This window comes from Bos javanicus, chromosome X (genome assembly GCF_032452875.1).
Source record: "Bos javanicus breed banteng chromosome X, ARS-OSU_banteng_1.0, whole genome shotgun sequence".
NCBI lineage: Eukaryota > Metazoa > Chordata > Mammalia > Artiodactyla > Bovidae > Bos > Bos javanicus.
The window spans coordinates 16,169,045-16,184,625 of record NC_083897.1 but is presented as its reverse complement, the minus strand read 5'-3'; the positions used below and the strand labels follow the sequence as shown (position 1 = coordinate 16,184,625).

Genomic DNA, 15,581 nt, shown 5'->3' with positions numbered 1-15,581 from the left:
CTTTCACAATGCTTGTCAAATGCCACAGAGGGTTTTTCTCAATTATTTAAAGGACAGTTTGTGCCAGTGTTCTTCCAACCATTATGATCCTGCTCCTATTATCTCACATTTAACAGAGATTGATTTCTTGCCTAATATTAGCTGGAGAATTCTATTTGGATCAGTCCGGTAGAATTTTTAAAAATGTAATTAGCCTGAGAATTCACCCCACTCTTCGATTTAACTGCTGCTTGAATACCTCCTGTGACGTTTCTGCACTTTCTGCAGGGCACGTGGAACTCTGTTACTGGGGTGAAGCAGTTCATGGCAGGAGAGCAGCCCATGAATTGCTATGAGCTTGTCACGGAGCATCCTGCATATACGTGTGTTTCAGACTACAATTGTCCTTCTAAGATTAAATAAAAAGCATGCATTGATTACCATTGGGCTCCAGTTAAGGAACAGCTGGTGTTCCTATCACACTTGCATTAAAAAGAAACTTGTAATTTAGCTATCCAGATGTACATTTTTTGAAAAAATCAAAATATATAATTGCATTTGCTTTGTCCACTTGTCATTCAAAAGTATCTGGAACTCTACCTTAGGGCTCCTCCTCCCCTTCAAACTCCGTTAAAGAGGGGAGCTATTCGTACAGACCAACATTTCCCTTTCTGAGATCAGGGTTTTAAAGGGAAATAAAGAATTTATAGAAAAGAGAGGACTCAGGAAGGCAGCTGATGAGTGTTGGTGAGTATATAAATATATATGTATTTTGTCTTCAGTGGGCCGACGTATTTATTGACTAAGGTCATTTTTGGAATTACCTATTTCATCTTATATCCAGAGTGTCTAGAAGCGTCCAGCTTCGAACCGCACTGCATTTCTCATTGGCACTTCAGTTCCTGCAGCTCTACAAACTTTGCTGCCTCCCTCCCCCACCCCCACCTCCACCCCCACCCCCATCCCCTCTGGGGCAGTGTGTAAGTTCTGTTCTCGCTTTTGCAAAACCTGAGCGTTATGATTTGCTGCCCCAGCCCCTTCCCTTAATAATGAAATGGCAAAAAGCCCTTGAAGTGGGGGCTGGGCTGGCGGGCTGGGGGAAGAGGCGCCACACCCCCTGAGAATAAAGCCCGCGCTCCGCTCCACGAGACCCGTGAGCTAAAGAAAGACTCAAAGAATATACACATCGCTACAGGAACACAGTGCCAACACTCGGAGCGAGCGGGATCTGGAGCGCTACTTTTTGGCGCTCTCTGGGAGCAGCGAGGGAGGCGGAGGACCGAGAGTCCCGGGCTGGGCGCGAAGTCGGGGGCTGCACGCCGCTGGATTCCCGCCGCGTCCGGAGCTGCGAGCCGCGCGCGCCGGGCCAGGTGAGGTCGGCGGCGGCGGTGGGGCCGGTGCGGGGCGCGCCGCGCTACCTGGCCGGGCGGGGCAGCGCGCCGCTTCCCAGCCCGCCGGAGTTGGGCGGGAGTTGCCGCTGGGGCGCCGGGAGTCCCCTTGCCGGCGCCGTGCCCTCGGCGCGCCGCGCGTGTGCCGGGCGCGGGGCACCGCGAGGGCCGCCGGGTCGGCGGGCGCTGCCGAGGACCGACCGACCGGCCGGCCGGCGGGCCGGCGGAGGGCACGCCTTTGGCTGCGGCCGGGCGGGGTTTGGTCCCGGGTTGCCATGGCAGCCGCTCGCCGGGCCCGGAGCCCCGCGCCCGCCCGCCTGCCGCCGGGGAGCCCGGAGCGCGAGGTGTGCTCCAAGTGGACTAAACCAAGCGCTCGGGAGGCGCGGGGAGGGCCGCCCCCGGGCCCCCACTGTCCCCCAGCCCGCCGGCGGGCCCCAGGAAAGGGTCCCGGAGTAGTGGAGAAAAAGAAAATCCTCAGGTCTCTGGACTCGCAAGGAGGCTCGCCCGAGCCCGGGGGGTGGCGGCGAGGGGGGAGGGGGTCGGAGGGATGTCGCCTCCGTCCCGGAGTCCCTGTGTGCGTCTCTCACTTGACATTTTCTACCCCACCGCGGCCGACTCGAAGCCGGGTTGCCCGTCCCAGCCCCGAAGTTCTGTAGGTGGGGCGGGCTTTAATTTGCTTATATCTAATGATTTCAGGAGCCTCGCTTTAAAATGGCGGCATTGGGTAGCCACCCGTGCTAGAGGCTCTCCCCGCATCGGGGCCACCTAGCGCAGCGCGGCTTTTGCTTCTGTCGCTAACAGATGGCATGTGCCACTGTCCCCGCCACCGCCGCCGCTGAGAGCGGGACCCCTTAGCCCCTGGGTTCGCGCTAGCAGCAGAAGGTAAGGCCGGCGAGGAGTTGGGGTTGCCGAGCGTGGCTGCCTTTCTAGGGCGCCGGCGAAATCGAATGCTTTTTAAACTTTTATTTTTCAAAATGGCAAGTAGAAGGAAAAGTAGTCCTACAAGTTTGTTAACGTTAGGGGCTTTAATCTTTCTTCTTTTTCTGCTTCCTTTTTTCTCCTTCCTTTATATTTCTGTATGGCATATATAATGCCTATTTTGTCATTGAAAGGAACTTCTTGTATGGCATACCATCCGCAAGTGCTTCTAGCCGCTCACGTTCCCGGGGCGGTGCGGTAACGTGGGCAGTGCCCTGGCTTTCCTGTTGCGCGGTCTGGTCTCTCTTCCCGCTGCAGAACAACACATTTAGGCAGCTTGCTTTTACTATCGGCATCCGAAAGGGACTGAAGGTAAATTTCAGGAGACTCTTGAAAAGAGAACGTTCATTTTTAGCGTTCACACGATAAGCTTTTATGGTCAGAAAATGAAATTAAATAGACCAGCAACCCAAGTTAACATTCGGGTGATTCAGTTGTGTAGTTTTATCGTTAGAAGACCTACTGTGTGTTTTTCTGTCTGCTGACCCTTAGTTGGTGGAGCTTAATACAACAGTGAGGGTGAATTTATTGTTGCTGTAATTAAGATAGCATGTTTTCCAAAAGTTCTTCTTTTCAGATGTTCCTAAATTGCTGGTGTTTTTGAATTGGGTATGAATCCTCACAGCATAATGCCACAGGTTAATTGACGAGAAAACACCAATTAAAACAAAACTTGCAAGATTTAATTTTGAAATAATTGCTAATTTTTCACTATGTTGACCCCTTGATAAGTCTTTGGGTAGTTACTGGTATAATGGTTGGAAAGTGGACTGTTGAACTAGCTGTACTAATGACCACACGTTAGTGTTTAATACAGTTCACCTGAGGTTTTTCCCCTCCGATGAAAGGCATATTGACCATGGAGCTTACCAGCGCCCTCGGATTTTTCTGGTTATAATCACATTTTTCCATTTTGCCTATGAGAAATCTAGTCCTTAATGTTTAAATACTGTTAAAAGTTGTTTTTGAAATGTTTCTCAATGTGTAATACTTCAGGGAAATGCTTTCATATTTGTTGAAACTTCCCTGAACATAGCCTAAAAGGGCTTCTACCCATAACCCAGGTGATATTCTTCTACCTCTGTCCACTTTTGACTTCTCCCAAAGCAATAGGAGCAACTTGGCTGGCAGATTCTCCTGTTATTAAAATAAGCAAGCTCCCCCAGGAGTGGTGGGGGTGAAGAGATTGTTTTGCACCTGTGCGAAATGCTGCAGTTTTCCTGTCTAGGTGCTGTGGTGTGCCTAGAAAGAACTTCACTGTTTGCAGTGGAATTTACTGTATAATCCATTTTTCAGATTATTGGTGGCAGAAGTGTTCAGGGAAGTTCATCACTTCACATCGAAAAGGAGAGTTCCTCTTGCAGGTAGAGAAATAGATACCTGCATTTGTGCAAGAGAGCAGCGATGACACAAAGGACCTTCTCTAGCTTTTAGTGATTACATCCTTAGACTCCAGCTCATGAAGCTTTGCTTCCTCACATCCTGCCTTGTTGCTGAATGACTTTGGGCAAATGTATCCTTAAAAGAGTGGGGGTGGCATGGGGTGGAGGGCTAAACCTTGGGGACAGAATAGACAAGCTGAACTAGTGTCAGACATTAGAAGACATTTTGTCAGTTACACATTCAGTGGCTTTCTAGACTGATGAGATTGGAGACCTTGTATGAAAATATAAGCAAAGGAGTTTGTCAGAAAAAAAAATATTTTGAGAGAGAATTGATATGGTGCTGGGCTAGAGGTGGTGACTGCATGTTTCACTCTGTTTCTTACCTCTTAGGTACTTCATTTCTCCAATTTCCTTTGCTGCTTTAATGATTCCCCTCAACTGTTCAGCCCACACGTTTCACAACAGGTGCCTTTTATGGGGGATAACACCTATGATTCTGAGCTGGTATCCGAATTCTCTTTGGTAATCTCCTGCACCTACCTAAGCAATGCTTGGCACAAATTAGGTGCTTAATACATGTTGAGTTAAAAAGAAAAATGAGTAGTTGGTAAACTCACAGAGGAGCAGATTTTGTGCTCAGCTTTTAATTTAAACAGAAGATAGTTTGCTTTTTGTGCCCTGGCTAGAACCTCAACATTTGAAGTCATTTAGAACATTCTTTCCCTTCATTTCCTGCATTGTATTAGCCTCAAATGGGTTCCCTCGCTTCTCACTGCACTGCTAGGCTCCTGTGTAATTCATCATTCTGACCGGTAGGTGTACTATTATCTGCCCAGCTCTGCCATATGAAAAAGTAATCACAGCAGCCTGGGGAAAGAAAGGTCTTGCCTTTGGAGGCTGTACAGTACTGCACGTGCTTGGAACAGTGGCCGTGTCTGGGCTGCTGTGCAGATGCTTACTGTGTAGCTGGAGGTACAGTTTTGTCTCTCCCCAGATGTCTTTATATGTGAGAGGGAAGGGAAGGGAAGAAAAGAGTAAAAACTCCTAATGTGATGAAGATTTTCCTTCTGAAAACTGCACATTTATCCTGCTTATTAATAGCACAGTCCTTTCAGGAAGGTGGCAGAGTTGTTCTGTTTTGAAATAAATCAAACTGTCTGATAGGATTACAAACAGAGATTGGGGCCTAGCAGACAAGAATAAGTTACAGTCCATGTTTGACAAGTAATTTGATCCCGTAATTAAAGTTAGATAATGATCACTGCCATGTTACAGCTCTCAAGTGTCTGAAAGAGCATGCAGGCTACGTACACCTTGACTTTGTCAAGGTGCTCCATATGGTTGAGTTTTCTTATAACAGTGTAGTAGGGTCAACAGATGGATTTTTCTCCCTTTATAAATGTATGTGATGTCAGGAGAGTATAATTCAGAAGTTTTGTTTCTTTTGGGGGGTTTTTCTGTCCCTCGGTCCATGTGACAGAGCTCTCAATTCAAAAATAAAAGGAAACCTGTGCCTCAGATGAAATGACGTGGGCCCTTTCCCTCTAAGAGAATAAACTGGGAGCAAGTACCTTTAATTGCTGACCAACCCAAAACAAACACAAATTATGACCCAAAAGAAAGCAAATAGAGCCATATTAATGTAGGCTTTTAGATCTTATGGAATCTGGTTCTGAAGCATCCTGCTCTTCCTGAATGGTTATATATTGCTTGAAGACAGCCAGATGACAGTGTTGGAAAGACAACTTTGAGAATTAGGATAAATAAGTTATCAATTACATTATCAGGTGTTAATGCTATCCCTTTGACCTAAAAGGGGTCAGAAAAGTTTTTTGCCCCAGATCCTTCTAATAAATACACAATATAAAACCATAATTTACTTCTCCTTGGTATTAAGTTGAGCGACTATGGGGAAAAAAAGAAAAAAAGAAAAGAGGGATGGGGAAATAATGCAACTGGAAAGAAGGACCTTATTTTTATTTGCGAAATAAAGGTACGCCCAGGTTGTCTGGGCACATAGAAGCACACGCATGTGCACAGTGTACAAAATAGTCTTCATCTTAGGACAGTTTATACAACCATGCATTGATTTATTCCCAGATGATTATAGAAAAATACCTATTTTTACAGCACTCCTCCAATTCTAAGAATGAAAGAAAAAAACTTCACAATAAACTATAGTAAATGTTTGCATTACACTATGTCTCTCCAAGGCTCTGTATGTTGAACTCCAGTAAGTTAATTAGAATATGTTGATTAGAACTCAAGAGGAAGCAGAAATGAGAAAGCTTGATTTAAGTATGTGTGTGTGTAGGGGTGTATACATGTAAGTTAATATACATGTGAATGTATATAACATGTACAGTATATATAACATGTATGTTATATATTCACATACATGTCACACACACATACATATATATTTTTTTTTCTCCTTCTATATGTATATGATCCTTTTCAAGGAACTCAAGCATAGTAACCCCAGAACTCTTCATGATAGCCATGAGACCAAAGTGTTAAGGGAAAAAAAGGAGACTGATTAATAGAGACTTAGAAATCAATTAGGCATGCTATTTAAAATATTATGTCTACTCTTAGGGCCTTTTTTTAATCAGCATTACATTGGCTCATGAGTAGAAGGAGTGATTTGTTTTTAACATTAGACAGAGGTCAGTTTTATGACGACACAGTGGATGAACTTGAAGGGCCCAGAAGGAAAGGGCCTCCAATTGAGAAAGGCAGTCTGGGCAGAATTGCAGGAGATTGGCACTGGACTTCTGACAGGCTGTGTGATCTCCTTAAGGCCGTAGGAACATCCTAGAGACCGGCAGTTTGCTTCATCTTGTTGTCCAATGTGGATTACTCAAATTAACTTAAAATTGTCCCACCAGTTTTTTTGAATCTTGAGCTCCTTGGCATCGCCTGCAACTGGTGTGGAAATTTGAGACTACTTTCTTAAGGCTTATTCAGGTTTCCTTGAATGTATGCTGCTGCTGCTGCTAAGTCGCTTCAGTCGTGTCTGACTCTGTGTGACCCCATAGATGGTAGCCCACCAGGCTCCTCTGTCCCTGGGATTCTCCAGGCAAGAACACTGGAGTGGGTTGCCATTTCCTCTTCCAATGCATGAAAGTGAAAAGTGAAAGTGAAGTATGAGTAACTCCTTAGTAGGCAAGTTCCTGGGTCTCCTTTATATCCCCAGTGCCTGGACATAGTAGCTGGTACTAGTGTTAGTCACTCAATTGTGTCCAGCTCTTTGCAACCCCACAGACTATAGCTCCCCAGGCTCCTCCGTCCATGGGATTCTCCAGGCAAGGATACTAGAGTGGGTTGCCATTCTCTTCTCTAGGAGATCTTCCCAACCTAGGGATCAAACCCTGGTCTCCTGAGTTGCAGGCAGATTCTTTACCATTTGAGCTACAGGGAGGGCTCTCAGTAAAACCTGGTTAAGTAAATGGGAGAATATTCTTTCTAACTTGTTGTTTTATTTTATGAACAGCCTTTCTGTGATTTCAGGTAGCGTTATCTATTTTTTATTGACAAAAAATTATCAGTAACAACAAACAGGATATCGTGCTTGACGCCATGGTAGCAGCTCTGCCACAAGTCCAGGGAAAAGCAGGCAATGGCAGCCTTTGGGCTGAGGCCTCAAGGAGTAGCCTGAAAGCCAGCTGCTCTTTTCCCGTCACCTGTATTTGCATTTAGTGTATCCCTAGCACATCCCAGAGAAATCAGTCCGCAACCAGAAGTTGTGTAGAAACAGTCCTTCAAACCGTTTTACCAGGTTAAAAAAAAAAAAAAAAAGGAACAAAATCAGAAATACCGTGACTCAGATGCCTCATGTCATGTATAGTTTAGAAAGTGATGAAGTCAGACAAAACCCCAAAAGGACACTGAGAGCTGTCTCATTTTCACTCAAAACACTGATTGCCCATTTAGAGGGTGAATTTGCATAGGTTTTTATTTACCAAGATACAGGTGTGAATAGCGCCTCTTTTTACTGTATCCAGAAAGCAAAGTCCACCCAGTGGAAGAGACGAGCTGCCATTTCAGATCCACCACAATCATCTTTTGTGCCCAGAGGACCATGAGGCTTTAGGTACAGCTTTTGCAGTCTCTCCTTATATAGCAGCATGAAGAAACCAGACAAGGGGCTGTGTTTTTATTTGGCAGGGGGCAGTTGGCCTGTTAGCAGAAACCAAGAGAGTGGAAGAACCAGAGAGCTTGCATTTCAACTTTTGTTTTTAGTCTTCAGCCTTCACGCTGGAAAACAAAGCAGAAGAAAAGTACCATGTATAATATTAATTTGGACATATGTCCCATAGTATAATTTCTCACTTTTGTTTGCTTTACAAACTGAGAAAATGAGATTTTCACATAATGTTAGGGTGGTTGCTTTATTATGATTGGATCCATGTACTCTGTAGTGGTTTTTCCAAGTTCTATTTAAAATATATAGAAACACACTCAACTAGATGCGTGACACGCTGGCAGAGATCACATTCCTTCTCAGCACCCTACTGTCCACCGAAATGCAGGCACTCCATAAATAGCCCAAATTTTTATTAAATAACAAACACATTGATGTGTCCCCCCGTCCTTGCTATCTGTTATCAGTGAGGCTCCCAGAGAAGAGGAGTGGATTCTTTTCAGAGGTGATTTTGAGCAAAATTTAAACTCAAGTTGTTGATGTCAGCATCTTTCCTAAGTGATTGGATAGCATGAAGAAAACCTTCTTAGCTCACCCAGAAGTATGAGGTGAAAAATATACAGATTATAGGGTCACTTTTTATGTCTAAGAGCTTCAAAATGTAGAAAACCATGGGGGTGGAGGAGGTGCTGGGTAGTCTGATCTTTTATAAATGCCTGTAGCACTGACCACAGCCACGGGAAGGGACTGTCTATAAGTGTTCTGCCGGCTTTCTGAAGCCAGGGTCTGGGCTGGGATCACACTCACAGTGTCTCCCCAAGGGAAGGCCTTTTTTCGGAGAAAGAGTTTGGCAGAACTTTGGCCAACTAGCTGCCCTGCTACCGTTTAGTAATCCTCTTTCTTTGATAAACCTGGTTTTGCTGGGGGATTCATTTGGACATCCCGAGAGCTTCAGTGTAACAATAACATGAGAGCAAAACGCTTGTACTTTCCAGTTAAACTTCCCCTCCGAAGATCTTTGGTGATTGAGAAGTTGAGAGGCTACAGAAATGTGACATAGGGCTTGGCATTTCACAGTTCTGGAAAAAAGACAGGAATCCCTCCATATGGTGTGAAGTGTGTGTTGACAATAGTGAAGGATCTAAAATGTGATTCCCTTAGAGACCTCTCATACCTGCACATACTTTGAGGTTACACAGGTCATATTGTGGGCTGGTGAGAGACAGAGGGAGAGAGAAACCAAATTGAAGACGCTAGTTCCTCTTCTCTGGGGTATTATAGTCTGCAGTTCTCTCTTTACTCATCAGGTGCATGCAAATTGTTCTGAAAACTGACCTGAAATTAACAGGAAACATCTAGGTTATCTAATGTCTGATCCTGAACACTTTTACTTTTTACTTTTTCTCATGTGGTCTGTTATTCCTGTATTCATTAAAATGCAGAAGTTCAAGTGACTGGTTGTGTGACCAGTCCTAAGGAAATTTTTTGGTAAAAGTTACATTTTTCACTTTCAAGTCTAGATCATCTAACAGCTCCCTTCATTGCCTTCCATCTTATCCCCAAAGAAATTTCCATAATATTTTTAGCCATCTATGAAAACAGTTCCGACAGAGGCACTGAGAAATAGTGACAAGCAATGACAGGAAATGCCGTTTGCTCTGGTCTCCTTCATAACTTAGTGAGGCCACAGCTGCCTATTTGCTTTTCGCTTCCTGTTTGGGGGCTATTTGGGTCAAAAGTAGCAGTGTTTTCCGTATAGAGATGATTTTTTTTTTTTTTTGGCTTTATTATGTAGGGCCACGGTAAATCTGTCACTGGACTGTATATTTTGTATATTTTATGAACTGTATCATGTGGTTTGAGTTTAATTTGGAAGGCAGTGCTTTTACAATAAAGATCTGCTCACCACCCCCCCACCACGTGCAGCTTTAGGGTCTGGGGTTGCAGGGGCATTCGAAAGTTTATAGCTCTATTTACACAATAGTGATTGCTGAGAAGGGCATTTCCTGCCAGTTAATGACTGGTCGGAAAGGCCAACGGTCCAAATCCAGGGAGAGAGGACCATTCATTAGATGCCACGAAGGGAGCAGGACGCTTTTATCATGAAGTGGGGGGGAGAAAGTGAAAACACAGTCTGCCTTTTGAAGAGCCCAAAGCAGTGCAAGCAGAGCCAGATATGGAGGTGCTGCTTTGTGGTGTGAAAAATGGACCTTTTTTTCATGACCAGGACCAAGTGACTTTCCCAAGAGGGTACCCAATCAAGACGTGGATGAGGAGGGCATTTCCTGCAGGTTGATGACCCATGGAGAGAAGACAGAGAAAGATGAGGGCCCTGAGCTGGCCCAGGATTAGCTGCCGAAATGGTCAACTCACAGGTGTTACAGTGCCCTTAAAAACCTTTAAGATCACAGGATTGAATTTCCTAACTGGTTGGATAACCAATTCATTGTGAAGTGGACAAGCATTTAGGGATGGGAAGAATGATCTCTTTTCAAGGTCAGTTAAGCAGGACACCAATATTCTGTTTCAGTTTCCTAATATAAAGAAGGTAAATAATATGTATGAAGAATGCTTCACCTCTTGTGAAAGGAAGTATCTTTGAGGGCTGTAATAGTGACCATTTAACCTAAGACATTCTCAGGAAACAGTTTCGTCACAAGTATAATTCTTGCCTGCTATAAAGCAGCTGAGGTGTGAAGCATTTGGCATTGATTTAGAGCAAAAGCAGAATAGGCCCAAGATTAGGTTCACATCCAGGAATCCCTGACTTCCTGGCCTGTCCTTCACTCCCTTAGCTTCTTAAGCCTTCATTTTGCAAAAATGTTAAATGTTTATAAAGGGTAAACATCTGCTCTAAGTTGTTTAATAGATACCTCCATGTAAGGGGGTTCTGGGACACCCCCACTTCAGAACTTGGCTTAGTCTTTTACCTTGAAATTTCCTTCCATATCTTCCAAATTTGGTAGGGGAATGGCAGGGGTGGGCCCGGCCTCTGAAAAACAGGCGATTGTAATAGGCCAGGCACCTGGATTTCTTCATGGGATTGAGTCATCTGTCACAGGCAGAGCACACCAAATATTAAGTTTCATTTTTGGGTCTGGAAAATGTCATTATATGCTTTTTAAATATTCAGTAATCCAAAGATTGCTGGTCATCACCAGCTCCAAAATGAAAAGAGTTTTCTGAAGTTTAAAACACTCTACAAATTAACTGTATACCAGTTACTGTTGTTATTATTAGATGATACCTCGAACACATTTATAAACAAAAAAGTGACTTGGATGAACTAAACAAAAAATTACAACATGATTTTATTGTTGAGAATTCTAGCATTTGAATGTTAAGATACACTCAGATTTTTCAAGCTCAGATTCAATATAATATTCTGATTTACAAAATGTTTTGGATTAAGAACAAACAAGGTTCTTCTGAGTAGATGTCCCAATGACCTGAATATTAACATGCATTTATAGTTAGCAACACGGCTGCGTTTAAATAATGATCCAGAAACCTTAGAGGTATCTTGTTCTAAGAGGTTAAATACCCCTTCCATCTTCTTGACATCATGTTTTGTTTAGCAAACCCTTTCTTTGTGGGTTATCCCCAAATATATTTCATGCTGGTTCGGATTCAGTTACTGTAGTCTGTACTAGTGGCCTCATAATTAATGAAGATTTACCCAACTATTAGCAGAGCTAATACCATTACCGTGTGTCATGTGGTAAGTCTATTTTTTCTATCAGTGCAGTCTTCAAGTGGTGGGCAGCAAGTCATGTGCATAATGAAATCCACTTAGGAAGTTATGACTAGCATTTCTTTTAAACAAAATTGAATAGAATATGTAGCAAGAAAACATCAAAATATATCAGGTAATACATTTAAATATTTTTGATGAGACTGTTATTTCAGATCTATACATATATATATACTTAAGATGTTGAACTGTGTTTCTTATTATTTGTTGCTGTTGTTTAAAAGTTTAAAAGTCAATGTTTTAGTAGATTTTATTTCAAACCAGGTCAAAAATGATTTTTCCTCTTTTTTTTGAAGGGAAGGTAGTCAAGAGATACAAGGGACTTGGTTGCTGACATATTGAATGATGTTGTTTAAGTACCCTGACAGTTGTGTGTCTGTTTTTCAAACTAAGAAGTGAGACATTGCTGTAGGAATGCTGTAAGATTTAACATCTATGATATTGTTGTAGTTCTCAGGGTATGCACTTTATGTAAGTATTATGTTTTTACCAAGTGATGTTGATAGACCATGAGACACAGGAAACAATGGTACCTATGAACAGAAGTCAAAAGAGGACATCTTAGAAAAACAACAACAATAACTAAAAATCTTGAGATGGCTGGATGTGAGGTGCTTCTAGCAGCAAAAGAATGGTCAAAAAATTTATGTGTAGAAAAAAAGCTCACATTATTGTAGGATGAATTTAATGTAAGTGTAAAAAATTTAAAAATTGGTTTTTACAAATCTAAAATGGTCATATCAAGAAAGAAGAAAACTGATTTTTAAATAAGTTGTAAATGTACACATTTACCATATGTTGGAAGAAAAACCTGTGAGTGGCTTTTTTTTTTTCTGCAGTGAACAAAGGCACACATTAAAATGAATTGTAAAATTGTGGATGGGAGGTGTAAGATGGAAGTTAAATATACCTAGGATGTTGATGAGAAAGTGAAAGTCACTCAGTCGCGTCCAACTCTATACCACTGAGCTATCAAGAAAGTCCTGTTGATGGGAATGATTACACAAATAAAGACGACAATAGTCATAGAGCCTTCCTAATTACTTTTTTGGGGCTTCTCTTGTGTCTCAGCTGGTAAAAGAATCCACCTGCTATGTGGGAGACCTGGGTTCCATCCCTGGGTTGGAAGATCCCCTGAAGCAGGGAAAGGCTACCCACTCCAGTATTCTGGCCTGGAGAATTCCATGGACTGTATAGTCCATGGGGTCGCAAAGAGTTGGACACGACTGAGCGACTTTCACTTTCGCTTTTCACTGATAAGAATTAAACCCAGCACTAGAGAAGAAAGGATTTACTCACATAAGGTACTGAGTATAATCCATTAAGAGGTTGGAAACAGCTTTAGAAATCTGGACAATTTGTGCATATTCCTTTGAATTAAATCATTGTTAGGGAGAGTACAACATAGCCATCTAGGGTACTGTTGTGTGTCCAGTAGGATCATAAGGATCCACCCCCATCCCCAGTTCTCTCCCAGTGCCATGAAGCCTCTTTTATGACTGGACATGTTGACTTCATTCCCAAAGGTCTTTTACTGTGGACATCTTTCAGAGCCTTTAAGCACTGCTGTTTTCTCCACACTAAGAATATGAAATGAAATTAGGCTTTTCATCACAGACATTTAAATGTTAAACTTAAGTTACTGCTCTGGAAATAAAATACAATCTTAGTTCTAATGAGTTGATAACTAAACTCTGTCACTGTAAATGAGTTTCATCTCCCTCTTCAGATATACCATATTTAAAACTTAAGAATAGAGAAAGGCTTACACATCTAATGGTTGTGTAATTAGCAATCAATTTATTAAATGGGATGTAAAACAAATTAAGCACTGTAATAAAGTGTTATACCATCACTGACAGAAATGTTCCGTGAATTACTCTATTCATGATGATAAAAACTAAAAAAGGATGGCTGAATCTGCATATATTTCCCTATCTTTGGAGTGACAGGTTTTAACCATTTCTTGTTCTGTTCATTAAAGCTGTTTAGAGAGCACTAATATGTATGTTTTTAGGCCACAGGATAACTTTGCCTATAGCATCTGTTTCATCATAAACATTTTAGTAGCTAGAGTAGTTAAAATAAGATGTGGGCCATTAAAGTGTGAGTTATTCAGGATTTTCAGCTGCAACAAGGATGTGATGGTTTTGTGTGTTTGGGGCAAACAAAATTTGCCATTGATTTGGGATGTCAGCTACTTTTCAATTTTTTAATACAATTTTAAAGGTTCTATTCCATTTATAGTTACTATAAAATATTGTCTATATTCTTTATGTTGTACAGTACATCCTTGAGTCTTTCTTATACCTGATATTTTGTGCCTTCCACTCCCTCACCCCTCTGTTGCTCCTCCCCTCACTGGTAATAACTAGTTTGTATCTGTGAGTCTGCCTCTTTTTTGTTATATTCACTAGTTTATTTTCCACACATAAGTGATATTATACAATACTTATTTTTCTCTGTCTGATTTGTTTCACTTAGCATATGTCCAGCATAATGCCCTCCAAGTCCATTCATGTTGTTGCAAATGGCAAAATTTCATTCTTTGTTCATTGCTGAGTAGTATTTCAGTATATGTATTTATTTTTATTTTTAAATTTTATTACAGTGTAGTTGATTTACAGTATGTTAGTTTTCTGTATACAGCAAAGTGATATATGATCTATACATGATATCTATATATATTCCTACTATATATATGATCTAGTCTATATATAGTAGTGTGTACATATTAATCCCAAAGTCCTAATCTATCCCTCATTCCCACCTTTGGTGACCAGTAGTTTGTTTTTGAAGTCTGTGAGTCTGTTTGTGTTTTGTAAATAAGTACATTTGTATAATTTTTTTTTAGATTCCACATTTAAGTGATATTGTATGATATTTGTCTTTCTATGTCTGACTTAGTGTGATAATCTCTAGGGCCATCCCTGTTGCTGCAAATGGCATTATTTCATTCTTTTTTATGGCTAAGTAGTATTCCATTGTGTGTGTGTGTGTGTGTGTGTGTGTGTGTGTGTGTGTGTAGCACATCCTCTTTATCTTTTCATATGCTGATGGACACTTAGCTGCCTCTTTCACTTTAGCCCTGTGGGGTTTTTTGTAAATACTTGGCAAATTAATAGGAATAAAAAGAAGCTATGGAAGAAGGTGTGTTACATCTGCCTAAACCCCAATCTGTCATTCATTTCACATATCATCCTAGCTTTTCTCAAGTCTGAGAAATATAATGATCTCTTGTGTAACACATCTGTCAAATTTCACTGAAAACCTCAAGGTATACACGGAACATAAGACCCTCAGTTGGTGAGTTTGTTGATTGTGAATGACTATTTCCCTTAGAAGGCAGTGAGACTGTGAGGGCATACTGTCTTCTAGAATGAAGAAGGAAGATTGAAAGAAAGAGATGCTCTATTTACTAGTCTTTTGCTTTTGTAATTCCCTATAACTTATTCCTCATTTTTGTGGGACCCTATCCTAAAGGAGATCCGTCCTGGGTGTTCATTGGAAGGACTGATGCTGAAGCTGAAACCAGTACTTTGGCCACCTCATGTGAAGAGTTGACTCATTGGAAAAGACTCTGATGCTGGGAGGGATTGGGGGCAGGAGGAGAAGGGGACGACAGAGGATGAGATGGCTGGATGGCATCACTGACTCGATGGACGTGAGTCTGAGTGGACTCCGGGAGTTGGTGATGGACAGGGAGGCCTGGCGTGCTGTGATTCATGGGGTCGCAAAGAGTCGGACACGACTGAGCGACTGAACTGAACTGAATGGCCAAGAAAAATTAAGATGTTGGTATTCCTATTGGCAGAATTTTTCCTAAGTGAGGAAAGCTTCTTGGTTCTAAGAATTGCCACCATTTTATTTCAGGAAGCCTGCAACAATTGGACATAGGAAAAACAAAAGCTTGGTCCTCTCGGTTTCAGGAGAGGAGCTCTGGTTCCTGT

At 42.0% G+C, this 15,581-nt stretch overlaps 1 protein-coding gene across 7 annotated transcripts in view; it reads left to right on the top strand.

Annotated features, from left to right (window-relative positions):
- Window positions 1-1,035: 1,035 nt before the first annotated feature.
- The window catches only part of MBNL3 (muscleblind like splicing regulator 3), a 121,039-nt gene continuing 106,493 nt past the window's right edge, over window positions 1,036-15,581 (top strand). For 2 of the 7 annotated variants that reach the window (XM_061408335.1, XM_061408334.1), the window contains exon 1: window positions 1,036-1,349. The gene's annotated coding sequence lies outside the window, so the exon portion shown is untranslated. Of the gene's footprint in view, window positions 1,350-1,899; window positions 2,250-15,581 lie in introns of those variants that run through there. The other 5 variants (XM_061408338.1, XM_061408337.1, XM_061408332.1 and 2 more) reach the window with 4 other exon arrangements.